The 9281-nt window shown below is 31.0% G+C and overlaps 1 pseudogene; it reads right to left on the reverse strand.

The window, feature by feature from the left end:
* Positions 1–5428: 5428 nt before the first annotated feature.
* LOC149893895 (uncharacterized) lies at positions 5429–7793 on the reverse strand (annotated as a pseudogene).
* Between the last annotated feature and the right edge of the window lie 1488 nt (positions 7794–9281).

Here is a 9281-nt window from a genome sequence, read left to right on the forward strand (position 1 = left end):
AAAATAATTATTATATGTGACTTGGTCAAAAAATCGGCGAACACAAGGTGTTTTACCCTATCAGCCAATAGGAAAATTAAACAAAAAAATGATAAACAGTTGAATCAAATAGTAGCCCTACAAAAGGAGGAGGCTTTTTGCAAATGCGCCATATTAATAAGTCACAGTGAGCAGTGAAAACTTGATTCTGAGAGTTTCTTCACTCGACGATTTTATGGGTTTAAAAACCTCGATCATTTAATGAATATCGATCTAATTTATGAAAAAACCAAAAAAAAAAAAAAAGAAAATGATTTTAGAAGATGTAGTTTTAGGAAAAGGGAAGTTAGGGGTCAATATAAGGTTAGCTTTGACTACCGTCATTTTTTACAAATCACCCTCATTTTCAACATCATACTCAACATTCTAAAAATTATTTTACGCCCATGCCTCTTTGACAGCTGTCTTAACAGAAAAAATTAAATGTTAATAAATTCCATAGAACTGGACTTTTTTTCATTGTTTTAATGAGTAAATAAGTAAAAACTACAAACCTGTGACTATTTTAGAATGTAATAACGGAGTGGACAAAAAATGTGGGGACAGCAAGTTTTTGACAAGAGCTACAACAGGATAAGGTGTAAATTAATACATGTATTAAAATACCATATATTAGCATGTCTAAAGCACCAAATTAAGTCCCCGATTAGCTTTAATACAAAAGAAAAAAAATTATTGAGTATAACAATATAGTCCTAGATGCAGGACATCTACGGAGTGGACATTTTTGATTAACAATTGTGCACACAAAATTTTAAATTTTAGTTGGAAATATCCGATAAAAAGCTAGTTTATATTAAGGTGGTAACCCTAGAAATAATTTATTTTTTGAGTTTAAGCTATTTATTGATATTTTTTAGTAAAACTTGATTCTATTTCAAAAAATTAAAAAAAAAAAAATCATTCAAAAAATTTTTTTGCCTTGATTATCCAAAAATAAATTAGTTAAACTTCAAACAATGGGGTGTATTTGAAAACATAACATCTCACTATATAATAACTCTACAGCTTTGAAATTTTGCAGAAATGTTTATTATATATAATATTTTCATTTGTCATAGGATTTTTTGATTTGCCTCGATAACACCAAAGTTATACAAAATATTTCAGAGTTTATTTATTTTGTCACTCAAATTAGTACGAAATTTCATATAAATCTGAAATTTGCCCTTTATATTACAAAATCCTATAAGAAATGATTTATCAATGTCTTGTAAAAATGTCCTAAAAATTTCAGTTCATAAATCCATATCATTTTTAAAAAACCATGTTTTGAAATGTGGAATGTCTCAAAAATTATTAAATCTGGGAAATGAGACTTTTAATAAAGTATTTCAAAAATAATGCTTAAAAACCACCAGGTATATATGAAGTTTGTTTTTCATTTGAAACCTCAACATCCACTGTACCTTTTTTAATTTTTCTTAGTTTTTTACGCTGTTTTAACACCATATTAGAAGATTTGTGCTTCATGTGTTTAACACGTTATTATCAGCCTCCGTTAGTTTCTTGGAAGTTATTTGTCATTTAATTCCAAAACTTTCCAAAACAGATTTTACTCCTTCCCCACCATCATTGAAATGAAGAACTGCAGAATTAATTGCCAATTCAAACGTTCTTCTGGATAAGAATACATTTTTAGGACAGCGAGTCCATATAATTGCGTTAAATGCTTCATTTGCATTTTGCGTTTGTCCATGGAGGCATCTGGTTAGCAATTTATCATCAGATAAGTCTTGAAAAATTGGTTTCAGCTTTAAATAGATCCATATTGGTAAATTAAAAAATTTAGATAAATAGACTTCAAAACAAAAAAGAAATTAGCATTCGATAAGCAATTCATGTCACCAGACACACTTCATGCCTATCCTTTTAACTTCAAAAAGTGTTTTAGGTTTAAAATTATAGCTAATAGTCACTATATAGCTTTAAAGTATAGCCATAAAAATGTTTAAAAAATAGTTTTCTGCTGCATTTTTAAGGGCATTTACATGTTGCTAGGGCGTTGCTAGGGAAAGTAACAACAACCAATTCACAATTATATCAATTTGTTGACAATCATATTAATAAAACTTATTCATGTTATACATTTTTGAAAAGGTAATAAATTTCTTAATTAAATATAATAGAAATAATTTTTTTGAAAATTTTATCAAAAATCAACATTTATTTCTAGGGTTACCACCTTAACGATAAGTATTACTACCCACGGTGCTGTTTTTTATGTTACTTGTACCAGAATTGGGTTTTTATAGCTGTAGGACAAAATTTCAGTAACGGAGTTGAGAAAATGACTCATAAACAGTACATCAAAATAGGGGTTTTTGGGGTTTATGACGTGAGCCTTTTCGGTCTGTTTTACGAAGAAAATGACTCTCATGACTTTCAGTATATTATAGAGATTCAGTATTTTACTAATTGTAGTGTAAATGATAATATCAGTTGCGTTTGTTATCTAGTTAGATGGATTGTTTTGTTAGTTTTAATTGTTAGCCTTGTTTTATGATAAACTTTTGTTTTAACATATTTTCTATTTTCTGATCTTTTCTTTTTAGCATCAATTTTATTACTTTGTTAAAATTGCGAGAAAATAGTTATTAGTTATCAACTTGTTACGTATCAATAGGTAGAAGACAATTGTAAATGTTTATATTGAAAAACACTCCTTTTCCTTGTAAGTTTTAAACTCAGATTGTTACTCGATGTTGGGTTTTTCAGATAAAAAAACATTAGGGGTGTGGCTGTAAAGTGCTGAAATGATATTTTGATATTTCTAGAACTTTTGTAGCAGCAGCGCGACAAACCCTGTTTTTAAGTCTTAGAGAATATTTTTAATCACTCATTTCAACGCATCGTTTTGGATTTTACACTTTGCAGTTAATACACAAGCTTGTATCCTATGTGTACCATACGCGGACAGCAATATTTAAAAATCTACGAAAATTGAAGTTTCATGTTAATCTCTATTACCCTTAAAACTAAAGAGAAATCTATTTCTGTAATAAGTTTGCAAAATATACTCGAAAGAGATATAATGGCTCTTTTGGGATTGTTATATGCAATGTTATATGTTATAGGAAATGTTTAAAGTATGAATTGTTTAATGATGCTATTACGATATTAATGATGTTATTGTTTAACGATGATGTTACGTTTAATGATGAAATGAAACAAATTATATAGAGCGCTGAAGAAATCAGATTTGCAATTTTTTTTTTTTTTTTTGTTTTTTTTTGTTTCTGGTTTTGGTTTCTTTACTTAATCAATATGCAGCAATATGCAGTCTTCTTTAGTCAGACTGACTACTTTTCTTATGATATTGATCTAAATATAAAATTCTTCATATGAAGGTCTTTCTTCAGTTGATCGAAAGTTGTTTTTGGAATGCTTCTTTGAAGCTCAGGCGTCGATTACAGAGGACTTGAAAAGATCAATTAATGAACGTCGGTGGGGGATTGTTATAAAAGATGGAAAAACTGCTATTGAAGTTTCACATGAGAAATATTTCATGCAGAAATTTTTTGACGCAGGATGCAAGTTGAACCATTTATGGGTTGATAAAAATATTTTATCTGAGGATGAGAAAAAACTCCTCATTTTATGTTCGACCAACGTTCGTGATGTCAATTTAAATCATCCAGTGAAAATCGATGGATGGACACCGACACATAAAATTGAATGGTTGCGGATAAGCACCCACTATACTTTCGTATCAAAGAACGAGTTCGAAGGTTTCATCCCGTGGATTCGACTCGCTGAAGAATTAAATCTTTACCTTCACGACGACACGAACTTCATCGACGATATTTGCGAATGGTTTCGTGGTTCGAATTTCAGGAGGTTGATGATTTCTACTGACTATTGTGGAGAATGTCTTAATAACATCGAAGAGTTTAAAGAAACAAGAAAAAACGTTTAAAATGTTTAATAAAAAACAAATACAAATGTAAATATGTAAAAAGTATATGTAATACAAGAATGTTTTTACAACATCGAAGAGTTGAAAAAGTTGAAGTGATACGAAATACTTTTGATTGTTTAAATATTTTTGATATGTTAAATAAAAATGTTAAATATATAAATTTGAGTAATATGTAAAAATATATATATTTGGCGTTATTGCTGCAAATATTTATTGTTTATTAAAACTTAAAGAGGTTTTTTTAAATTCTTCAGAAAATCACGGAAATATCATAAAATGATAATAATTTAATGTAATAATATACTAAAAAATGGAAATAAAAAAAGTTTAGCTTGGTTTTTTTAATGTTATCAATGGTAACAGTTAGTTAAGTTAAGGAATAGCTAATAAGCAGCGCTAAACTATCATGTCACCATATATTAGTCCAACTATAGCTGCAATTAATAGCTTTGTACATAATTGTTAATCAGAATTCAATGAAATCAAATTCATTAGTTCAGATTAAAACAGACTAGGCCTTTATTGGCTTTAACTTAAATAACATAAAAAAGTAAAATATTATTCTGAATGAGAGTCTTATATTTGTCTGATATTAATAAAAATTCTCGTTCGTGAACCGATAATCTGGTAAGATTTGAAAAAGCCATTAAACTACGGAAAAGCATCTCATGTATAGAAGCATCATTGGAGAATTACTGCAAAATTCCATTACCATTATCTTGCAAAAAACGAGAAGTGTCGCATAAGCAGAGTCTTTATGGATCAAAAAATTAAATTTCTCTGTCATAAAATTGAAGTCTATTGTAAGGTAAGTCGAAAATACAATATCTGATAAGCGCCCTGGTCAGAAAGACAAAAAAGTAGCTTTTGCTGGTATATTTAACATCACCTGTACAAATGGAGAGCAGCTTAGCAGGGAAGATAAGCAGCTGTATGAAAAGCAAGCCTTTATTGGCGGAAAGGTGGGGTACACTACGTCGAAATGCGTACCGGTGCATCACTGTAAAACAATAAAGGAGTCCAGTCAGTCCACTTTGTCATTCCCTGATTCCTCGACAAAACTTCTATTATCTAGCAACTCAGAAAACAACTCAGACACAAACGACGACAAATCCTACGAGCCTCCTGAAAAAAAGAATATTGTCTTGCACACAATTCAATAACTGCAGCAGTTAACTTAATCAGGAATGTTGACATTAGCAAAAGAAGGTGTCTGCATTATGCAAGCAGTTATCTGCTGACGGTATCAGCTTGCCCACTAGGGTGATTCTATTTTTTAGTTTGTCATGCAAACCTTTTCTAAAACACGAATAATTGTATTCTAAGAGCAACTAAATAAAAAATAATTAAAAATTTGAAAATTTTACTAGGTCAAAAAAAAAAGTTACTTTATGGAAATAAGACAAAATTATTTCTTTTTTTTAGTCTTTTTTTATTTTATACATAAGCAAAAGAAATACGACAAAGTTTATAAAGTGAAGTTATTTTTTATTCGACATTTGCATAAACATTTCTGTTAAAAAAAGTCTCTCAAGAGCATCATCAGACTTAGCCCGGGAACATCGGATGTCCATAGCTCGGAGTCCTCTCTCAGCTACCTCATTTGTTCGATGCACATTCTTGAATGAGATTTTAACACCAAGAATATGTCTTGTCAGAGCTTCTTGGGCTTTAATGCAACTTGATGTAGTTTCTTTTAAGTTTTCCCAGTTGGGTTCCTCTCTCATTTTAAACCATGCAAGTGACCAAGAACAGCTAATAAACTTAGCTATTTCTTTCAATAATGGTCGTTCTTCAGGAAGTAGAAAGTAGCCTAACAAGACATATATTGCTCTGCTGTTCCACCTTGCTGAGTGAGAACTTGGAAATTTTGTTGGTAGCTGCAGTTTGGGTAAAATATTGGTGTCCAAATAGTGCCTAAATGCAATACATAACCTGGAAAAATAAACAATAAAATGGATCAACGCATTCATCACATATACAAATCATTGATATTGAAAATAATAATTTTTAATAAAACAAACCTAGCCAATAGCTTATAATCATCTCTCCAGGTTTTTACAGTAGGAGGAGGATGAGGTGTTTTATGCAGGATATTGTATGATTCTTTCAATTGCGGATACTTATTTTTTAGTTTTTGAATGAACTTAAAGTCAGTTAGAGTAGGCGATTTTGATGGTGTTGGCAAGTGGAAAATTACCATTTTTTTCAAAACAAGGTCCAAAATGTGAGCATTGCATCCATAATAAGGAACAGGCCTGTTAAATAGCTTAGATCTTAAAATCCCTACTACTCCACCAGAACCATCATAAGATCCACCTGAAGTAAAATGGAATAACTTATTTAATTGGATTTTTTTTATTATTTAAAAATAAATAATTTTAATTTTACTAACCTGTATTGACAGAGCAGGTGTCACAAATTATAAGGGATATTTTATGCACAACATTATACTCTAACAATGTTTCCGTTATCATAGCGGCTAGATTTTCAGAAGTTCCGCTAGTATGTAATGTTTTGAGGCCAATGTACCAAAATATTGGTCCATCAGACTGAAGGGCAATGACCATGCGTTCCACTTTTTTAATCCCATAATCATATGGTGCCACACCTTTTCCATCAAAGTGTAATATAAAGGATAATTGAACAGACAAAGCTTCTTTAAGTTTAAGTAGAGTTGTGACTTGCAACCTTTTACCAGCTTTGAAAATAGCCGATTGATTTGGAGTTGGAATGTCACTATGGAAATAACTTAATGAGCGAGTTACACTAACTCCTTTGTGGGTTGAGATACCAGCTTCTGCGCACATAATGGCAATTGGCATCGCCTTAAACCAAAAGTAAAATTAATATAAATTTAATAAAAAAACTTTTTTTATTTCCAAAAATTATTATTACTCACCTTTGATTTAAACTTCCGTTTGGGTCGTTCAAACAAAGGCTGAAAATCATCAACGTTATTATCATTTTCAGAGCTTGACTCTGTGTACAGTTGCTCTACATAATCAAGATCCATGTTTTTTGGTATCAACTACCTGTTAGCAGGATGCTCAACAACTGTTTGGCTGGTTAATACACAGCTCTTTCTATCATCCATTTGATGATTATAGAAGATCTGCTCTTCCCTCTTCAGCTTTATATTTTTATTAAGGATATCAAATGGCATAAAAAAATCCATATTCGATTTTCTCTTCAAACTTAATTTATAAGCATTCACAACTTCATTCAATTTTTTTGTGATGCCAGCTCTGGATACTGAGGGCATGCTAAATTTCACATTCCAGAGCTGCTCCAAATCTTTTGCTATTATTTGCATAACAGCTCTTGATGGTGGTGCGGGGCGTGTGTCAGCTAGATGGTGATAGTAGCCAAGAATGTGGCGGACTTCTGGAATAGTCTTGAAATTGGCTAAGGATTTAGTCCGTAATCCATAAGGCGCTGCTGAAGCAAGCAGTTCCCGAGATTCCTTTGAACACGGTGGTGTTAAGTTGTTTGCTTTTCTCTTTAATGCTCCTTTAGCACTTATGTGGGACATATTTAGGTAAATATAATTATAACTAAAATAGAAAATGGAATACAGTTATTTTATTTCTAATCCACCAATAATTGTTAAGCTAGTTTTATATTATATTCACTATTAACTTCAGCTAATTAAAAAAATATCATACAAATTATCAATTTTTTTGCCTAAGTATTTTGTCTTATTTCCATAAAGTAACTTTTTTTTTTGACCTAGTAAAATTTTCAAATTTTTAATTATTTTTTATTTAGTTGCTCTTAGAATACAATTATTCATGTTTTAGAAAAGGTTTGCATGACAAACTAAAAAATAGAATCACCCTATTGCCCACGCCCTTCCATATAGGAATCCTGAAAGCAATGAAGAAACAGGCTGAAAAGATGATAATAAATATGAAAAGAACTTTGAAGGAAGAGAATTGGGCACTTCATTTTAAGGGGAAGAAAGTTAATTACAGAGTACTGTAAGTGGTATTAATCAAAAACGCTAAAAAAGGAGTCAGATTAGGGGTACAAACCCTGGAAAAATTGAGAGCGCAAACAATTGCCAAGGGTATTAAAGATTTTCTGGATTATTGTGAATTGTGGGCATAAATAAAAATTGTTGTCACGGATGCGACGGCAGTGAATACTGGCAGCAGAAATGGAGTTGTAGTCATTCTACAGTGTCAGCAGAATTTGCTTAATTTACATGTGGCAAAATATGTTGTTTGCTGATAAGATCGTGATTTGCACCACATTTTAAAGCATGTTATGGATGAGATCTTAGGAGGTGCTACTCGTTCTCCAGACGTTGCGTACTACTTCGTCGATGATATTATAAGTGAATATGATTCTCTAAAATCAAAATTTGTGCAGAGACCGACAAGATTGAATCTCCCTACTATTATATAGAGAGATGATATGTTGTTTCTTTTAACACTGGGATATGCCTTTGTTTTTGGAATTGGGATATGCCTGAGAATTTTCGTACATTAACTTTCATGGGCTGCTAAATTTTGGCAATGCACGGTGGAATTCACGTGGAATCTATGCATACATTAATACGCAAAAAAAAACTGCGTTTTGCGTTTGCGTTCCAAAATAAAAACTCACACGCAAACTCAAACGCATTTGACGCAATTTATTGCGTTTACTTACCTAAACGTAAATGCAATTCACGCACGCATTTAATACGCAACTTACGCATACAAAATGCGTCTAAGAACGTAACTCAAACGTAACTTACGCGTATAAATGGGTTTGCAAACTTGACTCAAACGCGACTTACCTAATCTATTTTAAAAAATGTGTCTTTTTAAGAAAACGCGAATTATTAAGTAGGTACTTTTTACTTTTTAATTCAAAGATATAATATAACTTTTTATTTAAACCGTTGTGTTATTATTTAAGTTAATGTTATTATTGAAACTGTTGAATTATATATTCATTTTATTTTTGTGCTTTTCAAGTTCAAAAAATATATTTTCTTAATATGATAAGTTTACATTTCACTATCTGAGTCATTGTCGTCCGAAAAAATCATTTAAACTTTCAAGAAGTTTTAAGTTTACTTTTAACAATGAGCGACTGATAATCAGATCAGCATTCATGTTGCCTCGTCTCTTTTCACATACAAAACCAGAAGTACTAAAATATCTCTCTATAAAAGCTGCTGATGATGGAATATTTAGTAAGAGGACAAATAGCTTTCGTAAAATTGGCATTTTAGAATTTTTGAACCAAAAGTCATAAGAAGGTCACACAGATACAGCAAGTTCTTTCTCTTCGATTTGCTTAAAAAAGTAAAGTTTTTCTTTTT

This window comes from Hydra viridissima, unplaced genomic scaffold, assembly GCF_058129835.1.
Source record: "Hydra viridissima isolate aposymbiotic clone 2 unplaced genomic scaffold, HvirCarnegie_v1 scaffold_1, whole genome shotgun sequence".
NCBI lineage: Eukaryota > Metazoa > Cnidaria > Hydrozoa > Anthoathecata > Hydridae > Hydra > Hydra viridissima.